The sequence below is a fragment of the Zophobas morio genome, unplaced genomic scaffold (assembly GCF_036711695.1).
Source record: "Zophobas morio isolate AGI-343-1 ecotype UQ-CSIRO unplaced genomic scaffold, CSIRO_AGI_Zmor_V1 ptg000002l, whole genome shotgun sequence".
Lineage (NCBI taxonomy): Eukaryota > Metazoa > Arthropoda > Insecta > Coleoptera > Tenebrionidae > Zophobas > Zophobas morio.
In genome coordinates, this window is record NW_026972107.1 from 4,300,348 (window position 1) to 4,323,678 (window position 23,331).

The 23,331-nt window shown below is 34.3% G+C and overlaps 1 protein-coding gene across 3 annotated transcripts in view; it reads left to right on the top strand.

Annotated features, from left to right (window-relative positions):
- Positions 1 to 23,331, top strand: part of LOC135125162 (uncharacterized) — a 486,443-nt gene that overhangs the window by 87,339 nt on the left and 375,773 nt on the right. For 2 of the 3 annotated variants that reach the window (XM_064050540.1, XM_064050557.1), the window contains exon 1: positions 16,303 to 16,412. The exons of the other annotated variant lie outside the window; for it this stretch is intronic. The gene's annotated coding sequence lies outside the window, so the exon portion shown is untranslated. Of the gene's footprint in view, positions 1 to 16,302; positions 16,413 to 23,331 lie in introns of those variants that run through there. 3 annotated transcript variants of the gene reach the window in all.

Consider the following 23,331-nt stretch of genomic DNA (forward strand, 5'->3'; position numbering starts at 1 on the left):
TCGCACCAGTCACATCGAGATTTACTCTTCGACTCACATAAATCTACTGTTTCTAGTTTGTGTTTAACTTTAGAATTGCGATTAAGGGATTTTGCCCGGCTTACTACTGTCACTTCTGATTGATGTCGTCTTTATAGTTTCCACTTGTAGTCTTTTTCACTTTCGAGATAGCGAAGTTGCACTCCGACGGGTTTTATTTAGACAAGTAAACAAACGCTGAACTAGGCTACAAACAGCCTCTTATAATCTATCACTCGAACTTTACCAATTTAACTAACAATTTTTAAACAATCGAACTTTCCAATCTCATCCAGTTACATTCATTTTCGTTGAAAAAACACTAAACTGGCTGGAAATAATAGAACTTTCACTGACAAAATTTTTACGTGAAACGAAAGTCGCTTTTAAAAAAGAAACAAAAGTCGTGTTCTTGGAAAAATTATCTGCTGAACTCAAAAAGGATCTGTTTCATAATGAGTCTGACAATTTTAGCACAACCATGGCAACATTGATATGTGATAAACAATTACATTCACTTATTTTATCGTTCTTAGTATAATGGGGCTTCTAGTCCACTTTGACCTCAGTTGACCCGGTCTAAAACGCGGATGCGGGTACTAGGCAAGATCAACTGAAATCAGCTCAAGAAAGGTCAGGTCAGGGCAGCTCAAACTGAAAGCCCCAATGGGTTCTGGGCAACTCTGAGCTTAGTTGTCATTTTCTTTGATAGGGTGGGCCGACAGAATGAAGTGGGACTTCAAGGTTAGGTCAATTGAGGTCAAAATGGGCTAGAAGCCCCACTGTATAACTAAACTACTTATGAGCAGTGAGGACATTTCAAAATAATTCTAGAAGAATTCTTTTTGGGGCTAGGAATGAAAGGATAATTACGACACTGAAGTTCACTGAAGTTTCACGAGAGTTTTAGGATATTTGTAAATTTTCTAAAATATTCCGCCGAGTGAAAACATTAGTTTCTAGAATGTTAGAATTCGGGCTGATATTTTAGACCAATTTCGTTTACTAGTGTTGGATACATGAAATCAATTAGATTTCCATTATTCGAAATAATTTTGGAGGTATCCTGTTTTCATCCACAGTTTTCTTCATCTTATAATATAACGAAAAACTTAAAAATTCTTTAGGATGAATTGGACAAGTGTGCCTAATTTTTAGACTTTTTTGATTTATCGGTGTAAATTAGCAATACTAGTGGAACCGTAATCATGCAATAGATTTTTTTCTGGAAAATGAACTTATTTTTATGTTTTAGAAACATTGTGTTCTATTTGGCATTAATTTTTACATATTTTTAGTCACATTACGATTTGTCGGTTTTTCGATTTTTTACTTTTTGGGTGTTTCGATTTTTCAATTTTCCAATTTTTAAAATTTTCAAGTTTCGATTTCTCGATTTGTTGATTTTTCAGTTTCTCCATTTTTCAATTTTATGATATTTTAATTTTTCATTGTTTTAAATTTTAAATTTTTCGATTTTTCGATTTTTCAATTCTTCTATATCTTTTAATTTTTAAAATTTTGACGTTTTTGAATTTTAAGTTTTCCTAGTTCCCAATTAATCTATTGTTTTATTTTCCCATTTCTCGATATTTCAAAGTTCCGACGTTTCAGTTTAGTTCTTCAGTTTTTCTATTTTTCGACTTTCCTTTTTGACTTTTCGGTTACTCAATTTTTCAATTTTTTAATTTCCCAATTTTTGGATATTTCGTTCAATTGAGTGATTTTTTAGTTTTTCGATTCTTCAATTTTTCTTCCATTTTCCAATTTTTCGATATTTCAGTTTTGGGATTTTTCAGCATTTCGACTTTTCGATTTTTTGATACTTTACCTTCTGGATTTCCAATTTTTTGTTTTTAAAACTTGGGATTTTTTAATTTTTCGATAGTTTTATACTTCAATTTCTCAATTTTTCAACTTTTCAATTTTTAAAATTTTAGATTTTTCGATTTCTTAAGTTTTCAGTTCTTCTATATTTCAATTTTTCAATATTCGGAATTTTTACATTTTCGATTTTATTTTTTCATTTTTCGATGTGTTTTGAAATATAAAAAGGCCAAAATCGAAAAATGGAAGAGTTAAAAACGGAAAAATTGATAAATCGAGAGATTGAACAATCTAAACGTCGAAACATTCGAATTTCCATAAATCGAAATCTTAAAAAATTGAAAAATCCAAAATTTAAAAATTCGGAAAATTGAAAATTGAAATATAGAACCGAAAATTTTAGAAATAGGAAAATCTAGAATTTTAAAAATAGAAAAATTAAAATATCGAAAAGTTGAAAAATTGAGAAATCGAAATATAAAACAGTTAAAAAATTGAAAAATCCAAAGTTTAAAAAACGAAATGCTGAAAATCCAAAAAATTAAAAATCAAAAAATCGAAAAAACCAGATGTCGAAAAATTGAAAAGTCGAAGCATCGAAATATTGAAAAATTCCAAAACTGAAATAAATATCCAAAAATTGAGAAATTAAAAAATTGGAAAATTGAGAAATCGAAAAACCAAAAAAGCAAAGTCGAAACTCGAAAAAAAGAAAAATTGAAGAACTCAAAAATCCAAACTTTGAGAAGTCGAGATATGGGAAAATCAAAAATAGATTAATTGAGATAACGGAAAACTGAAAATTTAGCAACATCAAAATTTGAAAAATTAAGAAATCAGAATATCGAAGAATAGAAAATCTAAAATTTAAAACATTGAACAATTAAAATATCGCAAAATTGAGAAATCCAGAAATCCAAACACCAAAAAGTCAAAATCTAAAATTTAAAAATCGAAAAACTGTAAAGTCGACAAATCGAGAAATCGAAACCCCAGAATTTAAAAAATTAAAACATTGAAAAGTCGGATAACTGAAAAATCAAAACACCGAAAAATTGAAAAATCGAAAAATTGGAAAACGAAAAATTGAAAAGCCCAAAAATAAAAAATCAAAAAACTGAGAAATCCACAAATTGAAATATCGAAAAATTCATAAATGGAGACACCGAGAAATCGAAAAATCAGAGGATCGAGAAATTGAGGACTCGAAAGTCGAAAAGAAAAATTAGGAATTGAAAAATTGATGAATGGAAACATCTGAATTCGATAAATCGAGAAATCAAAAAAACGAAAAATTGAAAATTTTTTAAAAAGAAAAATTGGAAAACCGAAAATTAAAAAATCCGGAAAATTGAAAAATTGAAATAGAGAAGAACTGAAAACCCGAGAAATCGAAAAACTTTTAAAAATTGAAAAATTAGAAAAATTGGGGAATTGTAGTATAACATTTGAAGAATTGAAATACTAAATTTTAAAAAACGAAAAATTGAAAATTTAAAAAAAAAAAAAATTGGAAAACCGAAAATTAAAAAATCCGGAAAATTGAAAAATTGAAATAGAGAAGAACTGAAAACCTGAGAAATCGAAAAACTTTTAAAAATTGAAAAATTAAAACATGGAAAAGTAGAAAAATTGAGAAATTGAAGTATAACATTTGAAGAATTGAAATACTAAATTTTAAAAAACGAAAAATTGAAAATCCAAAAAGTAAAATATCGAGATTAAAAAATCCAGGGTTTCAAAATCGAAAAGTTGTAAAATTGAAACATTAAAAAGTTCCAAAACTAAAAGGAATATCCAGAAAATTGAGAAATTAAGAAATTTTAAAATTGAGACATCGAAAAATCGTAAGCTAAAAAGATCGAAAAATTGAAAAATCAAAAACCTGAAAAAAACAAAAATTGAAGAAGTCAAAAATCGAAACTTTGGGAAGTCGAGAAATGGGAAAATGAAAAAAGATTACTTCAGAAATCGGAAAACTGAAAATTTAGGAACGTCAAAATTTGAAAAATTGAGAAATCGGAATATCGAGGAATAGAAAAATCTAAAATTTAAAACATTGAACAATTAAAATATCGCAAAATTGAGAAATCGAGAAATCCACACACCAAAAAGTGAAAATCTAAAATTTAAAAATCTAAAAACTGAAAAATCGACAAATGGAGAAATCGAAACCCCAGAACTTAAAAAAACTGAGACATCGAAAAATCGCAAAATCAGAGGATCGAGAAATTGAGGATTCGAAAGCCGAAAAGAAAAATTAAAAATTTGATGAATCGAAACATCTGAATTCGATAAATCGAAAAATCAGAAAAATGAAAAATTGAAATATTTTAAAAAAGAAAAATTGGAAAATCGAAAATAAAAAAATCCGGAAAATTGATAAAATTGAAATAGAGAAGAACTGAAAACCCGAGAAATCGAAAAACTTTTAAAAATTGAAAAATTCAAACATGGAAAAGTAGAAAAATTGAGAAATTGAAGTATAAAATTCGAAGAATTGAAATACTAAACTTTAAAAAACGAAAAATTGAAAATCCAAAAAGTAAAATATCGAGATTAAAAAATCCAGGATTCCAAAATCGAAAAGTCGTAAAATCGAAATATTAAAAAGTGCCAAAACTAAAAGGAATATCAAAAAAATTGAGAAATTTAGAAATTGGAAAATTGAGACATCGAAAAATCGTAAGCTAAAAAAATCGAAAAATTGAAAAATCAAAAACCTGAAAAATCCAAAAATTGAAAAAGTCAAAAATCAAAACTTTGGGAAGTCGAGAAATGGGAAAATGAAAAAAGATTATTTCAGAAATCGGAAAACTGAAAATTTAGGAACGTCAAAATTTGAAAAATTGAAAAATCAGAATATCCAGGAATAGAAAAATCTAAAATTTAAAACATTGTACAATTACAATATCGCAAAATTGAGAAATCGAGAAATAAAAACACCAAAAAGTCAAAATTTAAAATTTAAAAATCGAAAAACTGAAAAATCGACAAATGGAGAAATCGAAACCCTAGAATTTAAAAAACTGAGACATCGAAAAATCGCAAAATCAGAGGATCGTGAAATTGAGGATTCGAAAGACGAAAAGAAAAATTAAAAATTTGATGAATCGAAACATCTGAATTCGATAAATCGAAAAATCAGAAAAATGAAAAATTGAAATATTTTAAAAAAGAAAAATTGGAAAATCGAAAATTAAAAAAACCGGAAAATTGAAAAATTGAAATAGAGAAGAACTGGAAACCCGAAAAATCGAAAAACTTTTAAAATTTGAAAAATTAAAACATGGAAAAGTAGAAAAATTGAGAAATCGAAGTATATCATTTGTAGAATTGAAATACTAAACTTTAAAAAACGAAAATTTGAAAATCCAAGAAGTAAAATATCGGATTAAAAAATCCAGGGTTCCATAATCGAAAAGTCGTAAAATCGAAATATTAAAAAGTCCCAAAACTAAAAGGAATATCCAAAAAATTGAGAAATTAAGAAATTGGAAAATTGAGACATCGAAAGATCGTAAGCTAAAAAAATCGAAAAATTGAAAAATCAAAAACAAGAAGAAACCAAAAATTGAAGAAGTCAAAAATCAAAACTTTGGGAGGCCGAGAAATGGGAAAATGAACAAAGATTACTTCAGAAATCGGAAAACTGAAAATTTAATAACGTCAAAATTTGAAAAATTGAAAAATCAGAATATCGAGGAAAAGAAAAAACTAAAATTTAAAACATTGAACAAGTAAAATATCGCAAAATTGAGAAATCGAGAAATCCAAACACCAAAAAGTCAAAATCTAAAATTTAAAAATTGAAAAACTGAAAAATCGACAAATGGAGACATCGAAACCCCAGAATTTAAAAAACTGAGATATCGAAAAATGGAAAAATCAGAGGATCGAGAAATTGAGGACTCGAAAGCTGAAAGCAAAAATTAAAAATTGAAAAATTGATGAATCGAAACATCTGAATTCGATAAATTGAGAAATCAAAAAAATGAAAAATCGAAATATTTTGAAAAAGAAAAATTGGAAAATCGAAAATTAAAAAATCCGGAAAATTGAAAAATTGAGATAGAGAAGAACTGAAAACTCGAGAAATCGAAATACTTTTAAAAATTGAAAAATTAAAACATGGAAAAGTAGGAAAATTGAGAAATCAAAGTATAACATTTGAAGAATTGAAATACTAAACTTAAAAAACGAAAAATTGATAATCCAAAAAATCAAAAACCTGAAAAAAACAAAAATTAAAGAAGTCAAAAATCGAAACTTTGGGAAGTCGAGAAATGGGAAAATGAAAACAGATTACTTCAGAAATCGGAAAACTGAAAATTTAAGAACGTCAAAATTTGAAAAATTGAAAAATCGAAATATTTAGAAATCGTAAAATTGAAGAGGAGGAAAACTGAGAAATCGTATTAATGAAACATAGGAAAATTGAGAAATCGAAAAATAAACCATCTAGAAATCGAAAATGTGAAAAATGGAATAATTGAAAAAACCCAAAACTGAAATATTGAGACGATATTGGCTTGAGTGCGTTTTGGCCTGTAGGTCAAACAAGTTCTCAGGCAACGAAATGACAATTACAGATTTAACCTGACTTGATTTGACTTGACCTGACCTGACTTAACTTGACTGGACCTGAGCTGACTTAACCTGATCTGACCTGACCTGACTTAACTTGACCGGACCTGAACTGACCTGATCAGAATTGACCTCTCCTGACTTAACCACGATCTTTATCAGAGAGGTTGTTCGAATAGTTTTTCCAAAATTTCTTTTGGTTTTGCTTTTTCTTTATATTGTATTTCTACATAAGTATGTTGTGATTTGTGTAGTTTTAGGCTAAGTATAAATATAATTATGGTTATATTACAGGAAAATAAATAAAATGTAAAAAGCAGTGTTGTTCTCATACAAATTTTTAGTTAATTTTCGCCGATTCGGCGGAAAAATGGTGATTGGAAATTGCGAATTGAAAGTCTAGTTGCTAAACAATGCGATCTGCATTTTAGCTTCATATTAAAAACGTTGCATCACCGAATTAATTATCGTCGGAGCTGGCGTTATTCCAGGTATTGTGTAAAAAATTGATGGAGAACAACGCCGCCGTTATTGTTACGGGATTAATTTTTTGAATAGAAAATCGGAGGTAATGATGCAGATGAAGCCTATAAACGTACCGACCGATGACGATGAAAAAGGAATTAGGCATCCTGTCCGCAATAACGATACAAATTAAAATAGCATTAAATTTAATTAAATCCATAAGTTATTCAACAAACAAGGGCCAAATCTCTTGTAATGAATTCCAGCCAACAGCCCCAGACAGGACTCTGTTTCGGAACAATTAAGTTCTCGCCTTTGTCACAGTTGATGAATTTGTTGTTGTGGTCCGATTTATCCTGGATTATCGTAGAATTAGGAATTGTGGAGCTCCTTGGTGTTCCTTTAGCGCATCTACAGGTACTCTCAACGGAAAACCATTAATTCCGTCGCCTTTGTTATTATATTGCAACTATCCTGTGTTCTCCTGTATTTCCAATTAAAGGTACATCCCTCGCTGGATTTCCATCAACCTGTTGTAATTAATTGAAGCGATGAAATTCCAGCGGCGAAGTTATAAAGGAACTTCTCGATATTGATTGGAAAAATGAAAAATTAATATGCAAAACACGACTTGCTAAGTTCGCCAAATCATCTCAAACGGGATCAAAATTAAAAAGAAAATCCCACTGGATGCAACGAACGCCAACTTTCTGATCAAACAACTCGAACAAACATGAAAGCTCACAATTTGGATTAAATTAAATGAGATAACCCAACTTAATTAATGAAACGAGACAATACTTAAATCGAACTAAAGCTTAAGCTTTATCAAAGATGTATTCAAGTTGCGGTCTAAAAATCCCATACCACTTTTTTAAGAGAGAGCGAAATTTACCGCTACGTGGTATCATTCACACTTGGTTAAATCTGAATTATTTGGTGGAAAATTTTCCAGACCTCTAATTATAAAGTCATTCTGGTTGCATGATCCTTTAAAACGTGTTTCTGACAGATGCTACTACGTATTTTGTTTATTTATTATTATTTTAAAATTAGAGTGCTTGTTTACGTCGCTCAATAAATATAATTTAAATTAAAGTTTGGAAGGGGTTGGGAAGATTTCGGCTCTATTTAATGCAAAATTAATCGGGGTGGGAAGAGCTTTGAGCTTAGTTTCCAGGGGTCAGTTATGAATCTGAACAAATTGAAATTAAGCGCGTAAACAAGACAAACGGAATTTCAATTGTTTGTACAGGGTGGTCAATATTTATTTTAAAAACTACTGGACCGATTGTTGTAAAATTTTATGTGTATGTTTGGAATATCGTGTGGATGGTACATTTTCAGTGTTCTCATTAACTGCGAACTTGTATTTCTCTCAATGAATAGGTTTTCGACTAGTATTAATTGAGGAATATTCTCCACAATTGGAAATATATTTCAAATAAAATACCTATCTCCAACAATGCACCCGATATAGTGCAGATTCAAATAAACAACATTTCAAATACGAGTGCACTTGGAAAATCATTTATCTACGAAGTTTCTCTCCAGTTCGAGAACCTGGTTGAGCATAAAACAAATCAATAACTTTGTAATATAACGTATGACTAGAACTTCTGATATTTTGGTTTTTATTCAGTCTGTTTTCAAATATCAAATTAAAAAATAGCTATTTTGGGTTTCTGCTCGCTGCGCTCGCGCTTAAAAGCGCTTCCAACCGATTCGCGCTCTTAACCATCCCTCGTCAACCCTTGAACTTGAATTTTTGCGGCCGTCACTCATCCCCGTTTTTGCGTCTCGTTCGATGAAATCGGGCCGATGGTAATTGCGTATTATGGGTGCGGGGCGGCTCCCTGGTACATTTTGCATATTAAAGCGTCGCACCCATTTCAAATGTATCAATTATCAGCGAACAGCCGGCATTCCGTGATACGGCCTGACTTGTTTATGCGAGAGATAGGCTAATTTGGACCAGAGCAGATGATTAGTGGGGGCGGCGCAGCCTGGGTGTCCTGATAGCGGCGCGGGAAGACAGGCCAGCGTTGGACGGCGCTTTACGGATTCACTGAAAAAAATATGCTCGGGAACCGTGGGCTGGGTTTTAAATTTGAACGCGGCAAATTGCCCACACGACGTCATTTTCACCTACGGTTTCATCGATAAATTACGGGCATGAATATGACACATTTGAAGGTTTTTTTCTTGATCAATTTGCTTGGGAGTGGCAGGGTGGAAGCGAGTTGATTCTTTTCGGAGATAAATTGAATTTAGGAGCACCGGGAGGAGAGTGTGAGGGTTTTGAGTGGAATTTGTGGGCTTGTGGGTGTAATTATACGCGAGTGGGTTGTTTGAGGAGGTATTATAAAATTTTGTTTTGATTTAATTTGGTGGATGTCGTGACGTCACGGATGGGTTAGTGAAAACCGACGAAATTGACTTTTTATTTTTAACGCTTGTTTTTTAGATTTTATGGATACAAATTCGCTAGCTTTGTTTACAAGCTCTAAAGCTGTTCAATCAACTTGCCATATGTTTTATAACATAATCGGTTATTTTGTCCTAAACAAAAACTGCTTTGTAAAGTGGTCAGCTGCACAAATTGGTACACGGGTATTATAATGTAAAACTAATATTTGTTCTGGAACACATATTATTAAAGAGCGGATTTTAGGGAAAATAAATTTTACACAACGTTGTTAATTTGTTCCATAAGATTTTATAGTCCAAACATGTGCTCGGTTTAAAAAAAAAACGCTTTCCACATGGCCGTTGCCAGAACAAACAATTTACCTGATGTTAAATTATGCCACACTTTATCAACGACTCAAACAAATAATTTACATTATGTTAACTGATGCCTTGATTCAAGTGACTGGTTGCTTAAAACCATTAGCTTTGAGAGTTTATCTCGTGAACAGTCCCCAGCCTATCCCAAACAAAATACATGATAAATAAACGCAGAATGCATCCAGCGTTGCGAGGAATATGCGTCTCGGTGATGTAATTTTCCACGTTGCTAGAAAATATGTCTCTGTGATATAGCTTTCCACGTTGCGGGAAAAATGATGACTAAGTAAATTCCATGAAATTTTCTGCAAGTACTTTATCTGGACAATCTTCTGACTGCTAAATTGTGTTCGAACTAGTTAACGATTAAAATCCTAACATGAATTGTGAATGTACAAACAATAAAGCATATTCACACCACGTGTTGGCGTCGATCGAAAATTCGCGTATTTCGGTTTGGAAAAACCGTAAGAATTAGCTACGAGTGTTGGGGAAACTGTGGCGTCCTTGGTGTTACTATTAATTGTCGTTAAACAAAGGTCTCCCTTTTTCTAACTCTCGCCTCTCACCCCTCTAGCCGCCAAAACAACTTCTACCAACCCTCACAACAGAAAATCCCAAGAAGAGTTACCAACTACCAGAGAAGATCTATACGTTCACATTCTTGATTGAAGTTTTTTTTTGCAGCACAGAATTTTAATTCTAATCTGGTCGCCACAACCTCATCGACATTTTTGCAAGGACACGTATATAAACTTGGATTGATGCAGCGTAGTACTTGCTAAGATAAGACTGATTGTGGCAAATTACGTACTCCCTAAGAAAATAGAGGGCGGGTGGGCGGGGCTAGTACTTGTTAAAATAAGATTGATTTTGGTAAATGACTGAACAATATTAAGGGAAATCACTGGAACGAAGTGGAGGTGGGTGGGCGGGGCTGTTGCTTGCTTATAAAAGATTCCGTAGGAAAAAGTTAAACCTAGCCCCGCCCACCCACCCGGTCTCTCATTTTTTTCTTTAGATACAAGAAATCAATGTTATAGCAAAAAAGTAGCATCACAAAAAATTTACGATTATCGCTTTTTTTTAATAGCCTACGTGTCCCATTCTCACTATCTTAGTGATTCACTTTGTCTAGTCCGAATGAAAGGTGAATCTCTATTGAAGAGAGATCAAATCGTTAGAATGAGAAGAACGTGTGTGGGCTGGGCTAGTATCTGCTAAGATAAGAGTGATTCTGGAAAATGACATCCTCTAAGGAAAAAAAGGGTGGGTGGGCGGGGCTAGTACTTGCTAAGATCAGAGTGATTTTGACAAATAAAATATCCTCAAAGAAAAACGAGGGTGGGTGGGCGGGGCTAGTACCTGTTAAGATAAGATTGATTTTGGCAGATGACATATTTTCTAAGAAAATAGAGGGTGGGTGGGAAGGGCTAAAACTTGCTGAGTTAGAATTGAAGAATATTGAAAGTAGTCGCTGGAACGAAGAAGGAGTGTGTGGGCAGGGTTACTGCGTGCTCATGAAAGTAGAAATAAGCTAAATTTAGCCCCACCCACCTCCTTTCTCCATTTCACTGATTTAGAGAGATTCCTAATATAAATACAAAATTTGACAACAATTGGCCCCGTACTTTCGGAGGTTATCTGTCCAATAAAAATCGGGACGGCAGATGGATAGACATACGGAAACGGGCGACTTATTTGTTCGTATTATAGGGGTCATGAAAGGTCGAGAAAACCTAAAAGTATAGGGTAAAAGGCAAAAAGGGCACTTATGATCAAAAATAAACAAGAATGGGCTCAAAGAAAAGGATTTTCTCTGATACACTTTTATATACAGGGTTTCTATAAATGATTATAGGGTCGCAATATGTCATGTAAACGTGTCGCCTCTCAGATTTGAACTGTACCAAATACTAAGGACGCATGACAAAGACCACAAGCATCTGCATAACTGTTCGCCTAAAAATAAAACTAATTCATTACAATAAAAAGAAACAAATTTATTGCGGTTAAACATCACAGTAAATATCGAAAATGTTCACCGTTTTGTTCAAGGCACTTGTTTACTCCTTTTTTAATTTCAAAAATGTTCTGTAATCCTTTGGTCAATGCCCATTGTTCAATTTCATGTTGCAACAGGAACTCCTGACTGCTGAGAAAATTTTGTCAAAGATGTTTGGGGATTCGTCGTCTCAAATCATCAACAACTTCCTTAGATACTTTTTTATAATTCAAACATGTGCTCGATATAAAAAAAGAATTTACCTGATGTTAAATTATGGCACACTTTATCAACGACTCAAACAAATAATTTACATTATGTTAAATGATGCCACACTTTATCAACGATTCAAACAAAGAATTTACATTATGTTAATTGATGCCTTGATCCAAGTGACTGGTTGCTTAAAACCATTAGCTTTGAGAGTTTATATCATGGACTGTCCTCAGCTTATCCCAAACGAAAAACTTGATAAATAAACGCAAAATGCATCCAGCGTTGCGAGGAATATGCGTCTCGGTGATGTAATTTTCCACGTTGCGAGAAAATATGTCTCGGTGATTTAGCTTTCCGCGTTGAGGGAAAAATGTCTCGGTGATGTGATGATGATGACTAAGTAAATTCCATGAAATCTTCTGTAAGTACTTTATCTGGACAATCTTCTGACTGTTCAATTGTGTTCGAACTAGTTAACTATTAAAATCCTAACATGAACTGTGAATTTACAAACAATAAATCATATTTACACCACGGGTTGGCGTCGGTCGAAAATTCGCATATTTCCGTTTGGAAAAACCTCAAGAATTAGCTACGCGTGTTGTAGAAACTGTGGCAGCGTCGTCGTTATGATTAATTGTCGTAGTACTTGTTAAGATAAGATTGATTTTGGTAAACGACTGAACAGTATTAAGGGAAATCACTGGAAAGAAGTGGAGGTGGGTGGGCGGGGGTGTTGCTTGCTTATAAAAGATTCTGTAGGAAAAAGATAAACTTAGCCCCGCCCACCCACCCGTTCTCTCATTTTTTCTTCCGATATAAGAAATCAATGTTATAGCAAATAAGTAGCTTTTGATTATCGCTTTTTTTAAAGCCTTCTCACTTTACAAAAGAACAAATAATTCACCCCGCTGAGATAAGACTGATTGCAGCAAACGACATACCCTTCAAGAAAATAGAGGGCGGGTGGGCGGGGCTAGTACTTGTTAAGATAAGATTGATTTTGATAAATGATATATTTTCTAAGAAAAAAAAAGGGTGGGTGAGCGGGGCTAAAACTTGCTAAGCAAGGCCTGAAGAATATTGAGACTAGTCACTGGAAAGAAGAAGAGGTGGGTGGGCGGTCCTACCTTCATTTCACTGAGTTATTTTATTTAGTGTAAAATGGAAATTGAAAAATAACAATATTGTTTCTGGGAAACTGTAACGAGCCGTCCCTGATTAAATCAATCAAATAAATGGACTCATTTATTAATTTTTTTGAGCTACCTGTTTACTCAAACTAAAAAATATGAATGCAATGCTAAATCACACGTAAAAACTCATCACATTTTCCACGTTTTGGGTAGGATTTATTCGGCAAAATTTTGAGATAACGTCATCAATTTTTTGGGGGAAATAAATAGATGTATTTTGATTAAATTTACCATGCTTACAATAACTTTAAAATGTCTGCAATATGTCAAAGCATTTAGTTTTGCAATTCTTGATTTATTCAATAAAATAAATTGACTGATTTATTTTTTTTTTGAGTCGCCCTGTGCAAGAAAATCTAAAAAATATATGATTGCAGTGATAAATCACAAGTATAGATTCATCATATTTTGCACATTTAAGCTGATGACAATTTTTTTAGATTAGATTAGACAAATTTTGGTTAGCGTTTTACCATCAACATGATATTCCTAATATAATAATCTAATTAAAATCGGGACGGCAGACGGACAGGACGTATTGACAGACAGATGGACAGATAGACGGACAGACAGACGGATAGACAGACAGACGGATAGACAGACAGACGGATAGACAGATAGACGGATAGACAGATGGACAGACAGACAGACGGACAGACAGATAGACGAATAGACAGACGGACGGACAGACAGACGTAGTCTAGGGGTCATGAAAAGTCGAGAAAACGTAAAAGTAGAGGGTCGGCCGACAGACTCGTTTACAATACTTTCTTCGCTTACTCTCGCGAAGTAAAAAGGCAAAAAAGGCACTAATGTTCAAAAATAAACAAGTAGGATTCTAATAAGTAAAAGGATTTTGTCGGATAAACTTTTATATACAGGGTTTCAATAAATCATTTTAGGGTCACAGTGGGTCATGTAAACGTGCCGCCTCTCAGATTTGAACTGTGCTAAATACCCAAGGACGCATGACAAAGGCCACACACATTTGTATAACTGGTTCCCTAAATCATTCATATATTTTTATAAAATGAAATTAATTCGTTACAATAAAAAGAAACAAATTTATTGCGGTTAAACTTCACAGTCCTCCTGACTGTTGGGAAAATTTTGTCAAAGATTTTTGCGGATTCTGCTCAAGTCGTCTCAAATCAATAACAACTTTCTCATATACTGAAGGTCTTCCACGAAATTTCTTTTGTTGGCACTGTTGTTTTCACAGTTTTCGCTTCCTAGCACAAAAACAAAATTTTTATACGCTACCACCAAAAGTTTTAAATTACTGTTTTGTTGTTTTGAGCTTGAATCAACGAGAATTACTGTAATTCACACTTGAAAAACGTTAAAACGATAAAAACGACGTCTTTAAATGACAGGTTACAAACGAAGCGGGATTTTTGAAATCCACGGCCAACTTCGCCCTTAGAATCATTTATAAAAGCTTTTTGGATATGATTTTAACAAAAAAAGTACTATAGCTAAACTTTATTTAGTAAACTGATACTGGAAACTGATAGGATATCAAATTATTATAAAAAAGTTGCGTAGTTTCTTCTAACTCCATAAATTCCTTTAAAGTATCTTATTTCATGTAGGAGTGTCTTAGAAATTCTTCAAATAAAGGACGCTAAAATTAGTTATTATCCTGGCGCCTCCACCATTTTAATCAAAACATCAAAGTTGCTTAAAGCGTTTCTAAATGAAAATTTTCTTAAAATTTCCAGAATATATTTACATACGTGCGTCACGTTTTCTTAAATAACGACGCAAAACGTGTTTTATCCAAAAAATAAAATTTCGGAAAATGGTGTGACGTCTGCAACACACACATTTTTAGAAATAAATGAAGAATTTATCTTAAAACGTTTGATTAAAATTTTTGAAACAGACAATCCAGGAAATAATTTATTATCCCGGCGCCTCCACCATTTGTAACTAGATACTCGAAATATTTAAAGTCGGTTTAAACAAAGGGATCTCTGTTATATGAAACTTGTAGCGGATTACGAATCTGTGCTTATTTTTCCATGTCTCCCCAAAAAACAGACGGTATGCCACAAAATCCAAGTTTCTCTAAAAGAGATGATTTATTTTTATTCAGATTTCTATGTTTTTGTTAGTTCAGAGTTGACAGAATTAGGACACTCTGCTTAATTTTTTAAATAAACTAAATTACAAGAAGACAAAATTAAAACCCTGTACAATTGTTTTGGATAGAGCTTTATTCTCTAAAAAAAATTCTCATATCTTCTTGAATGAGGGAGAACACACCTTTTTACCTAATGAAACCAAGTAGCTCAATTTATTCTAAAAAAAGTTGTTTATCTTGGTTCAAACCTATGCTTATCGCTATTTTTAGATTGTTTCTTTGTCCCGGCACCTCCACCATTTTCTCCAAAAGTCAAAGTCGCTCAAATCTGTTCGAAATCGTGTCTGTCTTATCAAACCCAACGTAGATTATTTGAATGTTAGCAAAAGTTAACTCCGGGTTCAGAAATTAATTTTATTCTCAATAACGAATTTGCTTTCACTACTAGTTTTAGTTCCGGAATTAACTTAACTTTTGACTTGATTCCACTGCGAACATTAAATTCCCCCCGGTTTCGCTTTCAGTTTATTTTAGTTTCAGTTAAAATTTTAAGTTAATTTAAGTTTACCTTCGCCCAACTTAGTCCTAGTTTTGTCATTTATGGTTTTAATTTTAGTTTGTTTACAGTTTAATGCTGATGCGTTTCCAGTTTCAGTTTCAGCTTTAATTTCATTTTATTTTCAGCGCCAGTTTCACGGACGATTACCCCCCGTAGTGCATATTTCAGCCTTCAATATCACTACCTCCGTTTGCCAATGATCATAAATTCCCGAAAAAGTGTCGTATTTAAACAAAAAGAAACCCGTAATGAATTTACCCCTCCCCCATAATTACCATTCACCGAACGTCGCGACGTAGGCGAAAAAGCCTCGAGCGAGATGACATCGATCATTTACCGAAAAATTTACATCAAATGTGCGGGAGGTTCCGGGGAAGCCCACCAGGGGTACAAACACAGAAAACGAAGTAGTCTCGTTACAGGAAGGATAATTGCGTTACATATTCATGCGTTTCCAATCAGAATACCCGATCGGGCATTTCCGGGCGCGCTCGGCCCCGGACTTTTCAGCGCTCACGCTGAAAATCCACAGTTCGCAATTCGCGCGTGCCGCGACACGTCCGGAGTCTCGTGCAGTGGTTCGGGTCCGGTTTGGCGTGACTTTATTTTAACTGTGAAACGCCCGGAAAAGTCCGGATTCTTTGATTAAAACGAGCGAAGGTAAGCGAGCGATTTTTCAGGAGCGCGTTTTTCGGGCTTTTCAGTCAAAGCTGCATTTGAATAATGCATTAAAATGTAAATGTTTTCAGTAATTGCAGCTTATCGGAGATTATGCGGTAAGGCTGAGCGCCGGACGGAAAAGACGTAGGGGAGCGCGGGCAAGGTGGACCCCAAGTCGTATTTAAATTTCGATTGGAAAAATTGTTTGTGAATAAAATCGCGAACACTTTTATGATTGTCGGAATAACTCCAACGATCATTTTTTCACCTCACTATATATAAAAAGTTGTTTTTATTGCGTCGTGCTTGTATTACTTCTTTACGCGAAGTTTGTTCGAAGTTTTGTTGAGCGGCGAACTTTTCCCGATTGAGAATTTTTTCGTTTGAAAGGTTATGATTAAGTGTTGATCAATACTCCGATGAAACCCACATGTGGCCAATAAGTCTAGGACGCCCGGTATATAACAAAAACTGTAGTTCGTTTTAGGTGAAAGCTCGCACTATGACCTCGCATGTGGGTCCAACTTGTCCGCCCTCCTGCAACTTTCAGCCCGATTATAAATCATTTCTGGGCAAGAGATCTGCATATCATTAACGGAACGCAACTGAGATTAATTTTAATAAGATGAATGTGTAAAGTTGCGAACGGGGAAAATCGGGGCAAGAAGTTGCGAGTTTTGCTCGAGTCGGGAAAAGCACAGCGTTGTTTGCAGTCAGGTGGCGGATTTTTGCAGCCGTATCAACGCTAATTAAACACTTTCCCCGTCTTTACTTAGGTCGGCAAACACTAAATTCAATCCTGTGCATACATGGGGATATTGATCACTTTATTGAAGCGCCTCATAAAATGGACTCAATTAAATCACTAGTTGGGTATTAATTGGCGATGTTTGGTCGGGATGAGCTAAATAACGCAGTCACTTTGTCGGCTGAATCGGGGCTCAGTTCAAACAAAAGTGCTCCAATGCGCCGCAAAAATTAGAGAGGGGCAAAAATACGGAACTTTGACGAATAAAAAAGGAACATTTCATAATAATACCAATGACAGATTTATTGAATTGAAATAAAAAGTCTAAATAATTAAAAAGCAGAAAAGCAAAGGGCAATTACTTTTTGGCTGCGTCTCCATACTTTGCACTTTGGACAAAATAGGTGAGCTTTCGTGACCTTGAAAATTTTTAGAGAAACGTACAAGTCTCATTTTTTTTCCGCTAAAAATGCTTAGCTTCTAATGTGAAAATCTCATTATGAAAAACCTGAAAAAACTTTTATTTTAAAAATTATAATTATAACGAAACTAAACATCACCGCTTTGATTGTTAAAACAACTCTTTGTGAAAAAAGTTCAATTCAGCTAAGCTATTTTTACGAAAAAAAAATTTAACTCCAGGAGAGTGAACAGAGCGCAGAAAACTTTAATCGGAAGAAAAAATTATGAAATAATTTCCCCAACTTTGTTGTTTATAAGCTTTAAATAGAGGTGAATATTTTTTGTGGGTCAATTTATAGAAGCTGGATTTTTTCAAAATTCCAAGTTCGTGTTTTCCAAATTTTCAACTGAATTCAGATGTATTTCATGCATAGTTTAACATATCTTTAGACGGAGTAATGTTCGCAGAAATCTGTAATAGTCGTGTTATGGTGGAGTCGAACAAGACCTTTTGTTCCGTTTTCTATTGTCTCCACTGAAACTAAAAATCCAGGACTATTACCAATTGTATTCGTGTTGTTCAGCGACTTATCACCTTTGACCCGTCGCCGTTTTATTATTTCGTTAAGCAAACGATTTGAAGTCGTGTATCTTGAGATGGCATTGTTCAGACAGACAGATTTCCCAATAAAAACACAATAATAAAACAGTCCGGATGTATTCCCGGGACACGCAGCAAAAGCGTGAGCTCTTTCGGAATAATCTGAAATATCATCCGTTCTCGTTTCGAAGGGACCTTCCTAACTTTATGCAGAAGTAATGAGATTTTACTATCTGGTGGTCACGACGCCTTCATAGATCCGGATCAGATAAAGAACCCGAAAATGTATACAAATCGTTCGGAAGCTCATGAATATAGTTGAATTCCCTGATTCAACATAAATTGAACCTCATTCCCAAACCCTAATCTCGTGCCGCTCAAGGCCCGCGATTTCTCAATCCCGCGTCTTGTATCTCGAATTAACTTTCAAATGAAGCACATACATTACGCGGAAAAAACTCCATTTGAAATTGTGATTTAATTATCCCGGTTTAATTAAATAAGTAGAAAAAGTATGACGTGCGTCATGCCGAAGAGCTTTTTGCGTCCTTCGAATAAATGGCTTTTGTTTTACAAGATACTTTTTCCTCTCTCGATCATAACTTATTCCGGTTGTTCGCGTAGCCAAGGTTCCATTTTTCCTGTAATATGCCCTACGTGTCCTGTAGCTCGCATTAGACATATGCCGTGAGCTTTAAGGATGTCTCCACGTTGCCTTATATATATCTTTACCGAACAAGGCAATCTGCAGCACGTGTTTGCGAAAACAGTTGAGTCGCAGCCGGTCCAGCTGCTACCTGCCTGAAATATGTCCGATCTGCGCTGAAACTTTGATTCATGGCCGAGGGGAGACGAGGGAATACCAAGCGCTTTAGGCCTAGTTTCGGACTCGTATTTAATTGGAGCCTGCGCATATTTCGCATTTTTAACACGGGATAACTGCGATTCCCTCATTTGAAGTGGCTTACGCGTCACACACTGGTTAACTTGTTTGTTTTGGTCTGGCGCGGAGTGCGCGGGAATCGGGTGAACGGTCACACAAGTGCTGCAAAAGTAGGAACGCACTTATTATTTGTCTGTTATGGTGGGACGATTACTAAAATTACTGTTGCCTTCGGGCAAATTACGCAGCCTCAGTCAAAAGTTACTTAGTGTAGAGCTCTCATGACATCTCAAGGTGAATTGCCTCCAGTACTCTATTAAGGTTACCCTAAAAAATAAATTTAAATAAAATTCACTCTACTATGCATTGTGCGAGGATGATCAGGCAAATTTTGGTTAGCGTTTTACCATTTGCATAATATTCCTAATATACATATAAAATTTGGCAATAATCGTTTTTGTTTAATAAAAATCCGGTAATTTTTTTTCTCTCTATTAAAATAATAAATAATAAGATTTGGATTTTTTGTGGGAAAATTTGGACAAAAACTCAAGGTGGATTCATAAATCACACGCACATGACCATGTAAGTTCAATGATATTTAGTGTTTAGTATTTTATTTTGAGCTGACGTGATCAAATTGTTGCTGGGATGATTAGAAGATTTGGTTCATGTTTTTTTTTTAACTAACATACATATAAAATTTGAGGACAATCGATGCGGTAGTTTCAGAAATATCTGTCTAATAAAAATCGGCAGACAGACAACAGACAAACAGACGGAAACTTTGTTCATACTATAGACGTCATGAATCGTCGAGAAAACCTGAAAGTCTTCATTCGCCGAATGGATCCTCTCAGTTAAAATACTTTCTAAAATTAAGCTTGATCTTTGCAGATTAGAAGCTAATCAGCTTAGAGATGACTTAATGTTTTTCCAATGACGTCTTCAGCTTCCTGTAGAGGAACAAATTCACAAACTCAAAGCCCATTTAAACAATTTACCCATGTATAGAAAATAACCCTAAGGGCTCGGAGATTTGATCAGCTTTTCTGAAAAAAGCCAGTAGGGCACTCCAAGTTTTTTCAACTTTGTTAAAAAAGGCATTAGACGAACCCGAGACTCTTTCAGCTTTTCTAAAAAAAAAAAAAAAAAAAAAAACAATAGGGGACCCCCGAGACTTTACAGAAAATAGTACTAGGGACCCCGAGATTCCTTCAGCTTTTCTAAAAAAAAACGACCCCGAGACTCCTTCACCGTTAAAAGAGAAAATAAAACTAGGGGTCTCAAGATCTTTTTAGCTATTCCAAGAAAATGATACTAGGGGAACCCAAGATTCTTGCATCTTTTTTAAACAAGACATTAGGGGACCCATATATTCTTTCATCTTAAAAAAACTAGGGCTCCGAGATACTTTCAGCTTTTCTAAAAAAAAAAGAAAACACTTAGGAGCACCGAGATACTTTTAGCGTCGCTACAAAAAGGCGATAGGAAACCCCGATATTTTTTTAGCTTTTTTTAAAGACACTCGGGGACCCATAAATTCATTCACCTTAAAAAAAACCTAGGGACTAAGAGATTCTTTAAAAAAGACACTTAGAAACCCCGACATTCTTTCAGTTTCGCTAAAAAAAAAGACAATAGGGGACCACGAGATTCTTTCACCGTTAAAGTCAAAATAAAACTAGGGACCCTGAGATTCTTTCAGCTATTCTAAAAAAATGACATTTGGGGACCCTAAGATTTTTTCAGCTCTTTTAAAAAGTACACTAGGGGAACAATAGATTCTATCACCTTAAAAAAAAACTAGGCGCTCCAAGATTCTTTCAGTTTTTCTAAAAAACTACACTTAAGAATCGCGAGATTCTTTTAGCTTCGCTATAATAAGGCAATAGGAAACCCTGAAATTCTTTCAGTTTTTCTAAAAAGACACTAGAGGACCCATAGATTCCTTTACCTAAAAAAAAAATAAAACTAGGAACTCCGAGATTCTTTAGAAAAGACACACAGGAACCTAGATATTCTTTTAGCTTCGCTATAAAATGGCAACTGGAGACCGCGCGATCCTTTCGGTTTTCTTTTTCAAAAACACGTAGAGACCACGAAATTTTTGAAGCTTTTTTAAAAGACACTACGTGACCTCGAGATGCTTGGGCCTTTAAAAATATAGCACTACAGGTCTCCGAAATTTTTTCAGTTTTTTAAAAGACACTAGGGAACCCGGAGATTCTTTCAGCATTTCTAAAAAAAATAACTTAGGAACCCCAAGATTTTTTCAGCTTCGCTATAAAACAATAATAGGGGACACGAAAATTCTTTCAGTTTTCTTTTTCAAAAGGACGTAGGGGGCAAGAAATTGTTGCACCTTTTTTAAAAGACAAAAGGGCACCCTGAGACCCTTTGGCTTTAAAAAAATTGAAATGGGGAGCCCCGAGAACCTTTATGCTTTTTTTAAAGACACTAGGGGACCCCACGATTCTTTCAATTTTTCTAAAAAAAAGACAGTTAGGAACTGCAGACCCTTTTAGTTTCGCTATAAGATGGCAACAGGGGACCCCGACACTTTTTGGTCTTAAAAAAAAATAACATTAAGGAACTTCGAGATTCTTTCAGCTTTTTTAAAAGACACTAGGAGACCTCGAGATTCTTTCAGCTTTTCAAAAAAAGACATTTAGGAACCTAGAGCTTCTTTTAGCTTCGCTATAAAAAGGCTATTGGAGACCCCGAAATTCTTTGTTTTCTAAAAAAAGACACTTAGAGACCCCGAGATTCTTTCAGCTTCGCAGAAAAAAACGATAATCGAAAACACCGAAATTATTGCATTTTTTTTTAGACGCTAGGAAATCCCGAGATTCTTTCAGGTTTTCCAAGAAAATAAACCCTAAAACTTTTTACTTTTTTTAAAAAAATTGTACTACGGACCACGAGATTCTTTCAGTTTCGCTAAAAAGACAATAGGGGACTCCGAGATTCTTTCAGCTTGTTTAGAAAAGATGCTGGGGACTCCAGATTCTTTCTGCTTTTCTAAAAAAATAGACACTTAGGGACCTCGATATTCTTTCGGCTTCGCTAAAAACGATAATAGGGGACACGAAAACTCTTTCAGTTTTCTTTTTTAAAAAGACGTAGAGAGCACGAAATTTTTGCGGTTTTTTTAAAGGACACTAGCGGACCTCGAGATTTTTGGACCTTTAAAAAATAGCACTAGAGGACGAGAATCTTTTGGCTTTTTTAAAAGACACTAGGGGAGACTGCGATTCTTTCAGATTTTCAAAAAAAGACATTTAGGAACCTCGAGCTTCTTTTAGCTTCGGTATAAAAAGGCAATGAGAGACCCCGAGATTCTTTATTTTCTAAAAAAAGGTAGTTAGAGACCCCGATATTCTTTCAGCTTCGCAAAAAAAAACGATAATCGGAAACAAAGAAATTCTTGCAATTTTTTTATAAAGACGCTAGGAAATCCCGAGATTCTTTCAGATTTTTTAAGAAAATAGACTCTAAAACTTTTTACCTTAAAAAAATTGTACTAGGGACCACGAGATTTTTTCAGTTTCGCTAAAAAGACAATAGGGGACTCCGAGATTCTTTCAGCTTGTTTAGAAAAGATGCTGGGGACCCCAGATTCTTTGTTTTTCTAAAAAAAAACCACTTAGCCACCTCGAGATTCTTTTAGCTTCGTTATAAAAAGGCACTGGGAGACCCCCCATTCTTTCAGTTTTTCTAAAAAAAAAGACACTTAGGGACCCCGATATTCTTTCGGCTTCGCTAAAAAACGATAACAGGGGACACGAAAACTCTTTCAGTTTTCTTTTTTAAAAAGACGTACAGAGCACGAAATTTTTGCAGTCTTTTTAAAGGACACTAGGGGACCTCGAGATTTTTGGACCTTTAAAAAATAGTACTAGAGGACATCGACAATCTTTTAGCTTTTTTAAAAAACACTAGGGGGGCCTGCGATTCTTTCAGCTTTTCAAAAAAAGACAGTTAAGAACCTGGAGAATCTTTTAGCTTCGATATAAAAAGGCAATGTGGGACCCCGAGATTTTTTCAGTTTTTCTAAAAAACACACTTAGGGACCCCTAGATTTTTTTAGCTTCGCTATAAAACGATAATAGGGGACATGAAAATTCTTTCAGTTTTCTTTTTTAAAAAGACGTAGGGACCCCGAAATTGTTGCAGCTTAAAAAAAAGACATTAAGTTTCCCGAGATTCTTTCAGTTTTTTTTAAGGACTCTAGGGGACCCCGAGATTCTTTCAGCTTTTCTAAAAAGAAAACCTTAGGAAC